Source organism: Gopherus flavomarginatus, chromosome 2, assembly GCF_025201925.1.
Source record: "Gopherus flavomarginatus isolate rGopFla2 chromosome 2, rGopFla2.mat.asm, whole genome shotgun sequence".
NCBI classification, from domain to species: domain Eukaryota; kingdom Metazoa; phylum Chordata; order Testudines; family Testudinidae; genus Gopherus; species Gopherus flavomarginatus.
In genome coordinates, this window is record NC_066618.1 from 273,012,680 (window position 1) to 273,028,753 (window position 16,074).

Consider the following 16,074-nt stretch of genomic DNA (forward strand, 5'->3'; position numbering starts at 1 on the left):
TTAGGCTGGGCTGATTGGGGGAAGTGGCTGCAGCTGGGGCCATGCCCCAAACTGAGCAACAGGGCCTTATAAGAAGGCCAGGGAAGCCAGAAGCAGCAGTCTCTCTCTAATTGTAGAGTGAGATGGGCCTGGCTGCAGGGAGCTGGACACAGGGTACCTGAGTGAAGCAGGGCTGGGGAAAGGCAGAGGAGCTGGGAATCTCCAGCCTAGAAAGCCCCAGGCTGTGGCCTAGCATTGGGCCAACAGGTACTGGGGTTGCGAGGGGCAGCCCAAGGCGGCAGGTCCAAACCCCTTTGCCTATGATAAGTGGCTGATACTGCAGTCTGCCCCAGTGAATGGGGGCTAGATGGAGACTGGGAGGTAGCCAAAACTTAGGCAAAGTGGGGATAATGGGTTAGGGGTTCCTCAGGGAGTGGAAACCCTAAGACTGAGGGGGGTACTGCCAGGGGGCAGCACCCCTCGTAAAAGGGTGCTGGATCCAGGGAGGGACGTGGGGGGGCAGAGGACAGGCAGATCACTGGCCTGAAGAGGGTGCTTTGGAGCTGAATTGAGCTAATTCCCAGACCAGCAGGAGGCACCGCAGGGGTGAGTCTGCTCATCTACAGTCCCCTTGTGCTCAAAGCCCTAGGTCACATCTTCCTTGCAGCTGAGAAGAACTGGAGAAGCTATACCTCTACATCTGTAAAGCAGTTCTTGAACTGGACAAAAAAGATGCAGTTGGATGGCATGGCAATGGAGAGCTAACTCATTAAACCAGACCTTAAAACTCTGTACAATAATAATAGTAGAAACCTAACTGTATTTGTATAAAACTTAACAAAGCAACACATCAAACATATTATCCCTTGTTTGCTGAAAAGGTTCTGAATGAAATTTGTTCTTATATGTTCAATGTAGCTTCACCTGCACCACTAGCTGATACCTATTGTCAGCAACACCTGAATTTTGTGGTGGTCACAAGGCTTGAAAGAAGACTCACAACAAAAAAATTGGTAAGCAGGCTCCTGTCTGAAGACTCATCTAGCCAGTGCTATTCTGCATGAATGTCTCACCAGTGTCCTGGCTCAGGCTTCCTTTGGCAAGGAATTGTTCTGTTATGTGCACACTTCCTTTTATATTAATAAAACTGCTATTAGAAGAACACACACAAGTATATCAAAGGAGGCACTGCATAAACTAGCAGCTGCAGGTCACAAATGATCCCCAGGAGTCTCAGCTGCCTTCTGTGGTGCCTCTTGATACAGCCATAGCAGTTCACAAAGGGGATCTTGCTGAGCTCTGACGTTTATGATATAGGCCAGTGTTTCTCAATCTTGGGATGCCGCTTGTGTAGGGAAAGCCCCTGGCAGGCCGGGCCAGCGTGTTTACCTGCAGCCAGTACATCCCTCAGCCCGTGCCTCTTCCAGCAGCCCCCATTGGCCCAAAACAGTGAACTGCGGCCAGTGGGAGCTGCAATCGGCCAGACCTGTGGATGGGGCAGGTAAACAAACCGGCCTGGCCCGCCAGGGGCTTTCTCTACACAAGCGGTGACCCAAGTTCGAGAAACACTGGTATAGGCAGTGTCTCTTCAAAGTACTGTGTGGACAAATGAAGATCACCCTAGAATGTTTCCTAACCTCAGTGATGTCAAAAGTCCCACCTTTCCAATGTTTTGGCAAATAATGAAGAGAATCCTGATGTATTTCAACTTTCCCAGGACAAAACTCTTTTCTGCTCTTTTTTGTCACCAAAAACTAACATTAGAAAGGTGCCATAGAAGGGAAATACTAATGATCTATTATGAGTTCAAGTGATCCTGCCTTTCCATAGGCATAGTTCGACCTCTATATTTGGAAGGGCAGCTCCAGTCAGGTCAGTGGGGCTACAGTGGGTTGGGGGAGGAAACAGATTCCTCCCCTGCCCAAAGCTTCCAGTTTAGGGGGCAATGCCTCCTGTGTCCTCCAAACTATATCCATGCTGCCAACTGGATTATGCTTGGTCATTAAATGGAGAAAGAAATAATATATACTAGAAAAGCTGCATTATACAACATTAAGGTTGCACTGTCATAATCACCAACCCATGGAACGCGCACATCTTGAATCCTATGTGCAGTCTGCTTGCCTCATCTCAAAAAAGATATATTAGAATTGGAAAAGGTAGAGAGAAGCTGGAGACCTGACTGGGAATTCCTGGAATGGACCACAGAGTAGGGTGGGGAATACAGATGCAGTATGTAACTGTGGCACCAGTCCCTCAGGCATGTGCCCAATCAGAAACAATATACCTTTAGAGTTGTCTTGTTCTGGGATTCTCTGACCAGGTGAAGAGATTAACCATCTCCATCCATCACATCTGAGAAAGACCCTTGCTTTCTTTATTATTATTTATCAAGTATATTGCAGTAGTGCCCATAGGTCTCAATGATGTCAAAACCCAAAGTGGCAGTCCTTTACCCAAAAAATGTTCAGGCTAAAAGACAGTCAATGGAGAAACAAGTGGGATAGCATGGAGGGAAAAGGGACAATGAATTAAATTCTGCTGAGACACTAGTGTAAATCCAGAGCAACTCCTTTAATTTCTGGTCTTATATCAGAAAGCGGTCTCAATATGCTAAAGTTTATTTAAGTAAGAACTCTATCCTTACTGAATCTGGGTTAGGCGCAGCTGTTGTAGTTGATAATCTCTTCAGTCCTTAATATTAGATATATTGTTTCAATGAAGATATAATTTTAATATATTTACCACCTTTGGAACAATGGAATTTTTTTTGGTAGCATACAAAACATTCATTTCAGAGATCAATATCTGGGGAATCCTAAACTAACTACCTGCAGTCTGGAGAGTTTATCAACAATTTAAACTTTATTTTATGGATTTGCTAAACTTAATGAAAATTATTCAGGCTATTTAAATTTTATCAGAGAGTAAATTAGAAGAAAATTTTCCTATGAAGTGCTGCTCTGAGGCAAAATTACAAACCTTGATATTAAAAAAAAGGATATCTCAAGAGTTCTTTATTGTTAGTGCTGCCAGCTTGATATGCTTATTAACAAGTTATGTTCTAGCAATGCACTAAGTTTGTGTAAGTCAGCCTTACTGAATTAATATGAGCAGGAAATAAATTAGGATTCTTAGACATTATGGGCATGATTGCCCCATGGGACTAGGGCAACTGGGGCCACAAAACTCCTTGAGTGGGACCTCGCAGAGTTTCTGTGTAATCATTTTTTTTCAGAAATCACGTTACTCAGCCCTAAGCTCTATCAGCTTGAAAAGAAAGTGTGAGAAAGGGAGGGGCTTTGTGCTGTGGTACTGGAAGCTGATGTCTCACGTCGCCTGAGGTTGCTTTTCTTTCAGTTTATGGTTCTGTTTGTAATTTCTGTCTCATGATTTCTTCCCCCTCCCTCTGTTTTTTATCAAGGTTGTTAATCATCAGAGTGAGTTCTCATCTATCATGTCCCACCATAAAGCTCTTGGATGGACTCCCTCTGCTATATCTGGCTTTTCCTGCCTTTAGATTATCAAGGGTCTACCATCCTCCTGAAAGTTATATTATGGGCATGATTCTCCATTCTCCTTCACTTTATGGGGTAGTGGAAGATAGTGAAGGATGCTGGGATTCAAGTCATGAAGCCGGGTCGTAAGGACCTTGTGAGGTGGAAGCCTCCATTCTGAACTTGAAAGTCTACACTACAATTCTACTTTGGCTTAGCCTGATCCCTGCAAGCCCAAGTCAGCTGGTGTGGACCAGCCAGAGTGTCTAATTGCATTGTAGACATACCCAAAGGCATTGGCACTGGCACAATTCTGCCTTCTATTTGCTTCTGCTTCTATTAGATGAAGCAGTGATACAGCTCTACCACTAAGTACTGAGGCATTGACACAGCCCTGCCTTTTGACACAGAAGGATTACTGGGTGCCATGGTTTTGAAACATATTTTCTTTCACAGTCATTGATGTAACTCTGCCTTGAGGCACCAAGTCATTAACACGACTTTGCCTCCAGGCCCCGAACGAACCATCTCTGAGAGTTGAGACTTTATTGTAGTCCTGGCTGCAGGTGATGCCAGACTTCTTTTTTCATTGTGACATTGATGGAACTAGGTGTCAAGAGAGCTCTGGCAGTGGGTGCCTGGACACGATACAGGACTATTTCCAAGTTCTGAGGGACCTCTGCACCCATTTTTGCATCAATTCGCACTGAGTTCAGGGACAGCTCTGCCTTCAAGTCAGTGAGAGATGTCAATTTTGATGAATGGGTGAGTGATTTAAATTTCACACTTAGGTATCTAAACTTGAACACTCAAAGAACAGAGGCACCCCAAATTAGACACCACTTATAAGTATTTGACTGAAATAAATAGAGTTATACTAAAGATGTCCCTTTTATTGCCAAACCATTCATCACTTTGGAGCCACAAAATCTGAATCATGGAAGACATATGGGTCTGCAGTTAAACAAATATAGACATATCAGTTTCCTGTAGATCATCAGCTAATTGTTCAAATACATCATAGATTTCAATTTAACCTGCTTTGCAAAGACAAGCATGAGCTGAACTGACAGGAAAACTTGGCTGATACGCGTTGAATTATTATTTAATTAATGGATTCAAATGTGATATGCTTGTCAAAGTATGTTTTTACAATATATCCTTGTTTTGTGGAATTCATTTCAGCTGATTACATTTTAGTGAAGATCAAAATACACTTAAGATACCAACTAATGCTGTATGTGCAGCTTGTTGAGAACTGAGAAATATCTGTATTTTTTTTAATAAATATTTGTGAATGACTTGGTGTGTTGCATGATGGGTTACTTGCTATAGAGTTAGATCAAAAGGGTTTGTTAAAGAAACCAGCTGGAGAGGGTTTTGTTTGTTTGTTTGTTTTTTAAAGTGGCCTGGATAAGGAGCATACTAGCAAACACTCAAACACAATAGCCAGTTTTATACCCGTGAAGATGCGATTCCTCAAACCAACCCTGGTAACATAGCTGTTTTGCCAAGGTTAAGAACCTGGAGATCAAAATACACTTAGCCCTTAAAAAATCCACTCTACAGAAATTCTCAGCTGCAGGACGCTGACACAGAATGAGAACTAGCCCTGGCCTAAACTTAAAAATTAGATTGACCTAGCTACATCACTCAGGACTGTGAAAACTTCTGTGCCCTTATCACCATAGTTAAGTTGACCTAAACCCCTTTGTAGAAGGATTCATCCATTGACCTAACTGCCACCTCTTGAAGAGATGGATTAACTACATCAAAGGAAAAAATCCTTTCCTAAATATAGGATACCCAAAGAGAAATGGAGGTATGGGCCATTTGCTTCAGAGGGGTGAGCTCAGAGAACTGAAACAGCCTACCCAGGGACCATGACGCTGCTTAACAGACAAATATTAAAATGCTAATATGATTACTCATCAGAGTATCTTGAAATTGTTTGGAAACTATGTTGGTAGTTTACAGAATTAATCTCTCTGAGAGTTTTAAGTGTGTCTAAAATTTGGCCTCCTTAAAACATGTTTTTATAAAAGTATAAATTAAAGAAATAGTGCAGGTGAAATATTTGGTCTGAAACATCAAGATCAGTCCATTGTCTGAGAGACATCTCTGCGGAGCTCTGTGATAAAGTAGCATTTTGCTCTACAAAAGTCACTCAGTAAAAGCTAGAGCTGAGCAAGACTTGAGCCTGGGTCTCCCACAATACAATGTTGTTCCCTAACCACTGGACTAGGGAGTCAGTTTGTTTACCTAGCCCAATTAATATGTAATTATTTAAACAAAGTGAAATAGTTCAAACAGGAGAGATTGAGAGCGACCTATCCTGAAATAGATTGGTGGTAAGGACACTCAGGTCCATGTTACTGGGTTACTGGGTATATTGGTCTCTCTGCTTACAAATTTCATCCTGGCTCTGAGAAACCTTCTCAACAAAAGATCCCTTGAAACTGATACATTCCTTCCAAATTTCATGAATTTGCATTAAAAAAAAAAAAACTTCCCCAAAAAACATTTTGTTGAAAAATTCTCAACCAGCTCTAGAAAGAATGGCTTTGTATTGTTCCAAATGCAGTGTTTCTCAGGGTATGTCTACATCTACAATTTTGCAGCGCTGGTTGTTACAGCTGTATTAGTACTGCTGTATAGGGCCAGCGCTGCAGAGTGGCCACACTTACAGCAACCAGCGCTGCAAGTGGTGTTAGATGTGGCCACACTGCAGCGCTGTTGGGCGGCTTCAAGGGGGGTTCGGGGAACGCGAGAGCAAACCGGGGAAGGAGACCAGCTTCACCGCGGTTTGCTCTCGCATTCCCCGAACCCCCCTGCAAACCGCAGGGAAGGAGACCTGCTTACTCGGGGGTTCGGGGAACGCGAGAGCAAACCGGGGAAGGAGACCAGCTTCGCCGCGGTTTGCTCTCGCGTTCCCCGAACCCCCCTGCAAACCGCAGGGAAGACCTGCTTGCTCGGGGGTTCGGGGAACGCGAGAGCAAACCGGGGAAGGAGACCAGCTTCGCCGCGGTTTGCTCTCGCGTTCCCCGAACCCCCCTGCAAACCGCAGGGAAGGAGACCTGCTTGCAGGGGGGTTCGGGGAACGCGAGAGCAAACCGGGGAAGGAGACCAGCTTGATTACCAGAGGCTTCCTCAGGTATGCTGGGATACCTGCTTATTCCACGGAGGTCAAGAAAAGCGCTGGTAAGTGTCTACACTTGATTACCAGCGCTGGATCACCAGCGCTGGATCCTCTACACCCGAGACAAAACGGGAGTACAGCCAGCGCTGCAAACAGGGAGTTGCAGCGCTGGTGATGCCCTGCAGATGTGTACACCTCCTAAATTGCAGCGCTGTAACCCCCTCACCAGCGCTGCAACTTTGTGATGTAGACAAGCCCTCAGTGACTCTAGATCATATTGTTTAGTTTACAAATAAAAAGATATTGGGGTAGATCCTTAACTGGTGTAAATTGCCATAGCTTGATTGACTTAAATGGAGAGATGACAATTTACACTAGCTAAGGATCTGCTAAGTGAAGGTACTGCAAACTCACACTGCGATCTGAAAATCAAGCTAGATTCTCTATTACTGGTGATGACACATGAAAAAGAAACATTTATTAATTTGCAGATCAAATCAGGCTTTTCATTATAGCTGTGCAACCCACTGTCTTCATATTGTACCTTCAGTAATATCTTTGACCCCCTGGCCCCTCACATGTACCACACTCTACTCTCAATGGGTTTGTGCAAGTGGAACTGAACAATTTCACTTTGTGAACAATTTCAGTGACATATGCTGAAGGTCTTGTGTGAGTACTAAAACATCCTTAGAATTTTGAAACATCATAGATGGCAGTTTCCTAACTCAAGAAGTGTTGCAGCCAACATGGGGGAATACTTTATTAAACCTTGTCTCAACAGATAAAGAAGAACTGATCACAGAACTAAATTTTAATGATTGCTTAGATACAAGTCATTTAGTTGATGTTGGTCCTGCTTTGAGCAGGGGATTGGACTAGATGATCTCCTGAGGTCTCTTCCAACCCTAATCTTTTATAATTCTAAGTGATCATGACTTGATCACATTTATAATATGCAAGCAGGAGAAAGTCCAAACCTGTAGAATATATATAAATATACACACACTTGGTGCTCTAATGAGGCCAATGTCATGAAGCTAAAAACAATTCTAAGGCAAATCAGCTAGGAGGAAGAATTTATTTAGAAAATTTTGAATAATAATTGGGAATCATTTAAGAGCACCTTACTAGATGCCCCCCCCCCAAAAGCCACAATTGAGAAAGAAGGCTGTCCTGGTTTAATACAAACAAACTAGTTAGAGAGAAAATGAAGGCAGCTATAAAATATAGCTAATGGAAGAAAGGGGTCGTTGAGAGTAATGAATATAAATCAGAAGTTAGAAATTGTAGAAAATTGATAAGGGAAGGATTGTGTAAGAAAGTTACACACTTGGGTCTGAGACAACCAGGTTTATTAATACAAACCTTTATTTTAACCAAAAGTATTCCTTGCAATTACAAGTACCATTAAAGTAAGAAATGATAGACACACAGAAAATAAAATTTTCCAATTACTTTTTCCTGTGGCATAGGCATAGAGGATTTCTCCTATAATGCTCCTCTTACAACAAATCATATTTTATTACATATCCAAATTACATGTTCATTCATTCTCTTCCAATCACCATGAAACAGCATGAATATTCAGTATCTTATGTAACTGATACAATATGCATGTGTGAATTTAATTTTGTCATAATCTTTATGTTATCATTCTGTTTTCTGATTGGTTTATTGTCACTGATTATTTGTGCAGGTTTGGCCAGGTCACCTTGACCCTTTATTCTGTATGTACTCTGTAGCTTGTTTTTTCCTAACTGCTTCTTGGCAGTACATTTTCTGCATCTGTTGTCCTTCAATTTAATCACAAAAAACATCACCCTGATTGTACATACCAACTTATAAGCACAACACCACATAGGTCAAACAAAGGCTAGGCCAAAAGTTAGCTAGTTAGCATCTTGGTATATCCAAATGTGTGCATTAAAAATAACCATGTAAACAATTCTCAATAGAAGCAAAGGGACACAGGGGGAAATCTATGGCTAGGAGAATTAAGGACAATAAGTAGTTTTAAAAATGTATTACGAATAAAAAGAATCCTGCCAATAGTATTGGTCCATTCCTAACTTTTAAAAAGAGTAAATGGGATGACCAGGTAATTATAGACCTGTTTACCTGACATTGATCCTTGGCAACATAATGGAGCAGCTGCTGTAGGATTCGATTAATAAAGAATTAAAATATAGTTTTGTAATTAATACAAATGAACATGGGTTTATAGAAAATAGATCTTGTCAAACTAACTTGACATCTTTTTTTGGTGAGATTACTGGTTTGGTGGATAAAGGTAATTGTGTTGACATAATCACGTGTTTCACTGGGTACCATAAGACATTTTTGATTGAAACGTTAGAACAATATAAAATTAACATGGCACATATTAAATGGATTAAAAGCTGGCTGACTGATAGGCCTCAAAATGTAATATTAAATGGGGAATAATGATAATAAGCAGGTGTGTTTCCAGTGGAGACATGTTGGAATTGGCTCTTGGCCCTATGCTATTTAACATTTTTATCAATGATTGGAAGAAAAAGTAAAATTATCACTGATAAAGTTTGCAGATGCAGACCAAAATTGAGACAGGTGGTAAATAATGAAGAGGACAGGTCACTGAATCAGAGAGATCAAATCACTTGGTTAACTGGGTACAAGCAAAAAAATATGCATTTTAATACAGCTAAATGTAAGTGTATACATTTAGGAACAAAGGAAGTATGTCATACTTACAGGGTGGAGGACTCTATCCTGGGAAGCAGTAACTCAGAAAAAGATTTGGTGGTCCTGATGGATAATCAACTGAACATGATCTCCCAATGTGATGCTGTGGCCAAAAGAGCTAGTGCGATCCTGGGATGCATAAACAGGGGAATCTTGACTAGGACTAGAGACATTATTTTACCTCTGTATTTGGCACTGATGTGACTGCTATTGGAATACTGTGTCCAGTTATGGTGCCCACAATTCAAGAAAGATGTTGATAAATTAGAGAGAGTTCAGAGAAGAGCCATGAGAATGATTTAGTATTAGAATACATGCCTTAGAGTGCTAGACTAAAAGAGCCCAATCTATTAGCGTAAAAAAGAGAAAGTTAAAGGGTGAATTGATTACAGTATCTCAGAGAGCTCTTCAGTCTAGCAGAGAAAGGTATAAGATGATCCAATGGCTGGGGAGTGATATAATTGCTCCCTATAAATACACCAGAGATACATACCAGGGTGGGAGCGGAGTTAAGTTAAGCGCCAATGTGTGTTAAGCGCCAAAAAGAAACAGATATAAACTGCCTATCGGCAAGTTTAGGCTTAAGAATTAGAAGGTTTCTAGCCATCAGAAGAGTGAAGTTCGGGAACAGCCTTCCAAAGAGAGCGGTAGGGGCAAAAAACCTAAATGGCTTCAAGACTGAGCGTGATAAGTTTATGGAGACAGTGGTATCATGATACTGCCTGCAATAGCATGTAGCCCATCTGCGACTGCTAGAGCAAATCTCTTCAGTGATGGGCCACTAGATGGGGAGAGCTGAGTTAGTACAGAGAATTCTTTCCCAGGTGTCTGGTATATGGGTCTTGCCCACATGCTCAGTGTCTAACTGAGCCATATTTGGGGCCAGGAAGGAATTTTCCCCTGTGTCAGATTGGCAGAGACCCTGGGGATTTTCTCCTTCCGCTGCAGCATGGGGTATGGATCACTTACAGGTTTAAAATAATGTAAATGGTGGATTGTCTGTAATTTGAAATCTTTAAATAAAGATTATGTGGTTTTTCTAAAATATATGGTCTGTGAATTATTTTGGGGAAGTTCTATGACTTGGGTTATAGAGGAAGTCAAAATCTGTGATCACAATGGTCCCTTCTGGACTCAGAATCTATAAATCTATGAATGAATTGATGGACACTTTTGTTACAGAAGAAGGCTGTCTTCTTATTTTCTCTTAAATGAAATAACTCACTTCCCCTGCCTAAAGCCCTCACAAACTGTGTAGGGCCAGGAAAGATATTTATTGATGATCCTTCTCTTACCTGGATCTAATAATGTTGTATTTTATCTTTAAAATCAATTCCTTTGTGCACTGTCAGAGAAATAATTTCTACAAAGTTGGTAAGATCTCTACCCAAGTTATTTCTTAACTTTTTTTTGATAAAATATATAAATTCTAGATAATGTTAATTATGTCTATGCTTTTGGGGCATGGAATTTCTTAATTGATTTCTTCCAGTGTTCTTAATTTTACATTTTTAAAAAAAATATGACTCCCTTACTTATCAACTCTAACTTCAATCCCTTTTCTATAACATGCTGAAAGTCAACTAGCAAAAATAAGAACAAGCAAACAAGCAGACAAAATCAGGCCATGACAATAAACTTAATTAGTCTAACTTACCATTACACCAATTAGTAAGAATGTTTTTTTTTCTTAACATTCACAACATCATTACTAAATCAACTACTATTTAACTACTCCTCCACTAATAACATTGGGAATGTACGGCAGAATTAATGTATTACAATTTTTATTTTCATATACTATAATCAGGGGGCGGTCTTTTCCCAACATACACTCCTGTGTTCCAATTGTGTTTTTCTTTCCATTCACCTTTGAGCTAATTCACTGTAATTAAGAGTAACTAAACCTATGGCTTAAAGTTTAAAAAGTGATTAACAGTGATTACTATTATTTTTTCAAAATATATATTTGGGGGGCAGATATAGTAAAAATATAGACAAAGCTAGGTTAATAATCCATGCAGCATAATAGTAATGATCATAATCTACATTCAAGTGTTTCAAAACACATTATATTCCAAAGGGAAGAAAAGTTATTAAAAAAAAAGTTCATATATATATTTCATTTTATATATTTATATATATAAAATTGTGTTTTTCTATTTAGTTTACAACAGGTAGTCACATGACCAAATGTCTGTGTAGTATATTTATCTATTGAAAAGGTGGCTTTCAAAGGAACAAATGACAGTTAAATGACCAACTCCTACTGGCTTTCAATGGCAATTCACACCTAACTGCCAGTTATGCTATAGAAAATGGTCCCCAAAGAGACTTGTCAATTTTTTCATAGAAATGATAGACCTGATGATTTCTGTGGAAATATGCCGGTTTACCTTACCTAAAAATCTGGCCCAGCATCCCATATTTTACAATTGCTGATGCTTCAGATGCCAGAGTCAAACCTCATTAAAACTAATGGGAGTTATTCTATTGACTCCAATATGTTTTAGATCAGGACTCAGGTAAACTTTCATTATCGCCAGTAATAGTAGCAAATGAAGAGGAGATTCCATTTTGTTTCACAAATTCCTAATAGGTACATTTAACCCCATGGTTAGCAATGATAGCATATCATTTACATGAAAGTTATTTTTTCATTACCTTATTTCTATTTATCAACGATAAAATTATTTGTGATAATATCCAGGAGAGTCAGCATTTAGAATCCATGAAAACATCTGCGGTTACAATACCAAATAGTGTATGGTAACTATAATGGAAGGACATCATCTTATTACTGTCTGACTTATCCTACCTTTGTCCTTTCTAATTTGAAAATATTATTAATAATAAAAAATAGCTATTAGCCTTATTCATTCTTCTCTATTTTTCTTTTCCAGCTTTTTGTTATTTCTATTCCACTTTCTCTCAGCACTTATCCTCTTTCAGTCTGTTGCTGCTTTTCAGTTTGTCTTCACTGCAGAGTTAACTCCAGTGTTTCCTCTAACCTGGCTTCTGTCCTCACAATACCCTCTCACTTGATTGTGGTGGTGCTTTAGGGTATGTCTCCACAGCAAGTGGCAGCCCACAGCAGTGAGTCTCAGACAAACTTGGGCTCATGGTATGGCACTAAAAATAGTAGTGTAGATGTTTGGACTCAGATGCTGAAACCTGGGGCAGATGTGGGCATTAGAACCTGAGCTCCAGCCTAAGCTGTAATGTCTAAACAGTTGTTTTTAGTGCCATGGCACAAGCCAAAGTCTGTCGATCTGGGCTCTGAGACTCACTGAAATGGGCTGTGTAGACACACCCTTACACTTCAGCTAGCTGGCCAGTCTGGGGTACAGGCTAAAGCCTAAGCGAGGCTTATGTTTGGACTGGTAACCTTCCCACTTTGCACTGAATGCAGGCTAAACCACTTGAGTGCTGAGACCTCCAGTGCTTTCTCCCTATTCCCCCATGTGTCCAGATGGATAGAGAAGTGCTTCTACAATTCATTGAGAATGAATCACAATAGGGCTCAGCTTACAATGTTAAGTATTAAGGGACATGAACCCAGAAGTCCTAGAGTCTCTGATGAGTGAGTTCAGCACCCGTCTGGATGCAGCTGAGTGGAAACCATTAGAGCATAGCTTTGCTGTGTGGCTGCTCACACCTGAGCTAGGCCAAACTGGGTGCTCATAGACAGACAGTGATCACCTGAATTAACTCTGCAGTGAAAATATACCATTTGTTATGAAGTAATCAGCACAAGGGGAATGGCAAGAGAACTGAGACAGATGCTCTAACCTGAATTGAAGGCAGGGAAAGCTGCATACTGGGGCATAATGATTTCACCTGGCTACTCCAGTACTCCAGCAAAAGTGTCTACCAGCAAAAAAGGAGGAAGTCAGGACAATATACTTCTAATGCAAGACAAGGTGAAAACAACTTTAAAAAATAAATAAAATAGGCTTTATGACAGACTCTCTGTATGCACCAAAAAGGGAAAATAAAGAGCTCAGACATTATTTATGATTATTAACTGTTTTTCACTTTATGACTCATCCAAAAGATGACAATTTCAGCAAGTCAATGCCCAGTAGCATCATGCTGTGGCACTCACTCAGAACTAATGAGGATCAGTGACAATTACTGAATCACATGACTAGCAGCACCAGCAAAAGCATTAGCAGGTATCTCTTCACTAAATAACAACTGTTCTTCATAACCACAAATCTTGCACAAATCAGTGCAATTACCCAACTGGACAGCTTTGAAGACGCATCCTGTTGTTCAGCAAAACATTTCTGTTTGTTTCATGGGTTCAATTATGTACTGGTTAATGCCTTCTGATGCTTCTTTGATTCTTTACCTTAAATCATCATTAGAAAGAAGAATTGTTTTCAGCTGTTTGTAGCTGATTCCCCAAACAATGCTGCTCACATATCTAGAGCTGCAGGCAAAATTTGATACTTCAATATACAAGGCTTTTTAACACTCTGTAACAGGTTGTGCAACAAGACATGAAACACTGAGTGCTTGTTCCTTGACAATAAGCCCAAATGACAAAATTTGCTTTTATTTACCCACTTCATTGTTATTGCTTTAAAAAAAAAAAGGTTTAGGATTCTAAGTCTTCAGTTGCTAAATGAACCACTGGAGTGAGATGACTTGTCTGTTTGCCAGACCTTCAAGTGGAGTGTCTGAGTCACTATGGCTTTTGTTTACCCATCTTTTTTCCCCATTTGTTTGTTACTATTTTTATAAGGATTAATACACATTACTCATCTTCATTAGGGGAGGGATGAGGTTACATGAAGAAAGGGACTTGGAATCAGCAGCCAGATTTGTAGGTTCAAAATTCTACCTGTTTACTGTATAATCCTGCATAAATCTGTGCCTCAGATTACTAGTCTGTAAAATAGATAGTAACATTTCTATAATAATAGGCTTTGTCCTTTATAGACAAATAAAAGACATGGCTGAGATACTCCCCCATGCTTTGGCCCCTTTATGCTGGATATGCTCTAAAAAATTTCTCTCAGGAAAAATGCTGAGGAACTGAGTAACAAAGGAAGACAGCCATACGGCTGTCCTCCAAGCAACCTCCCCATAAAACCTGGTGTAGGGGGCATATCGGGGCAGGGCCAGGGCAGGAGGGGCATATCAAGGCAGAACTTCAGCATAAAGTGTTGTGGAGATCCCGAACAGAGCTGCAGCCTGTAGAGTAGCCCAGGGAGGCTTTTATAACTTAGGCTATGTCCACCTGGGAGATCTTACAGAGGCACAGCTGTACCACTGCAGCGGTGCCACTATAAGGTCTCCCATGTAGTCACTCTATGCCAGCAGGAAATTGCTGTCCTGCTGGCATAATTAAAATACTCATAATGAGTGGGGTAGCTATGTTGGTAGGAGAGTGTCTCCTGCCAACATAGTGCTGTCCACGCCAGCGCTTTTGTGAGTGAAACTTTTGTCGATGGGGGGGTATTTTGTCGCACCCCTGACAAACAAAAGTTTTACTAATAAAATTACTCATGTAGACAAAGCCTGAGAAAGGCCTCCATGGCTAAATTACACTGGGGGTCTGTCCAATCCTCAGAACAGCCCAGAATCACAATGGTGCAAAAGAGGCATAAGTCACCTTATACCCCCTTGCACCCACAAGTTATGAAGTGGTAAGTGATTCAGCACAAAAACTTACCCAAGATTTCTGTCCTGAGGACCTTACAAACTTACAACCAGGGTATACTTGGCCAAGAATCAACTCTTCTTGTGGGCTGGGCCATGGACTGCACCTCCATCCCTTAAAGAAGGACACCCTGGACAATTCCCAGCTTGGAGGCCCTGTACTGTGGAGCTGTGAATGATGGGAGGCTGATGAAGGGAAGGCTCTGCTGTGGAAGTGGGGATCAGGGCATGGTGCACATGAGGGGAAGATAGCCAGCCAGCCAGTGGGAGCTGTCCTGGGAGAGCAAGGCCTGGGTAGGGAGACGGTGGGTAGGGAGGTGTTAGCACTGCTGTGGGGGGAGATGGGAACCAACAGGAAGTCAGGGTGCTCTGTCAGGGAAAGGGGGTCAGGCAAAGTTCTGTCCCAAGAGTTGGATTCCCCTCACCCAGCAGTCCTGGCCTCCCCCATAACCTGTAGGTCTGAGAAGCTGCCTCCACATTAAGGACCCCTTGACCAGAGCCAAACCCATGCATCCCACACAGGACCCTCCTCCTCTGCCTTAGTGGCTGAGCCCCTTCTGCAGGGGAGGGACCCCACTTTCTCCCCCACAAGTGCTGACTTTAGCACCATCCAGGTCCATCTTTCCTTGTGCCATGGGGGGCAAGCATGCAAATTGAATCTCTGAAGGTAAGGGCAGAAAGTGGCAAAATAAATAAATAAATAAATAGATTGTGAATCTCTGCTCTCCAGTATAAGTGTGACTTACTGAAATACTGTGCCCAGTTCTGGTGTCCAGGCTCCAAAAAAGAGGCTGACAAAAAGCATTTGGGAAAGAGCTACATAAATCATTCAAGATCTGCAAAACCTGCTTTAAATGAGAGTCTAAAGAACATAAGAACAGCCATACTGGGTCAGACAAAAGGTCCATCCAGCCCAGTACCCTGTCTGCCGACAGTGGCCAATGCCAGGTGTTCCAGAAGGAGTGAACCTAACAGGTAATAATCAAGTGATCTCTCTCCTACCATCCATCTCCACCCTCTGACAAACAGAGGCTAGGGTCATTAATGGACTTAGCCTCC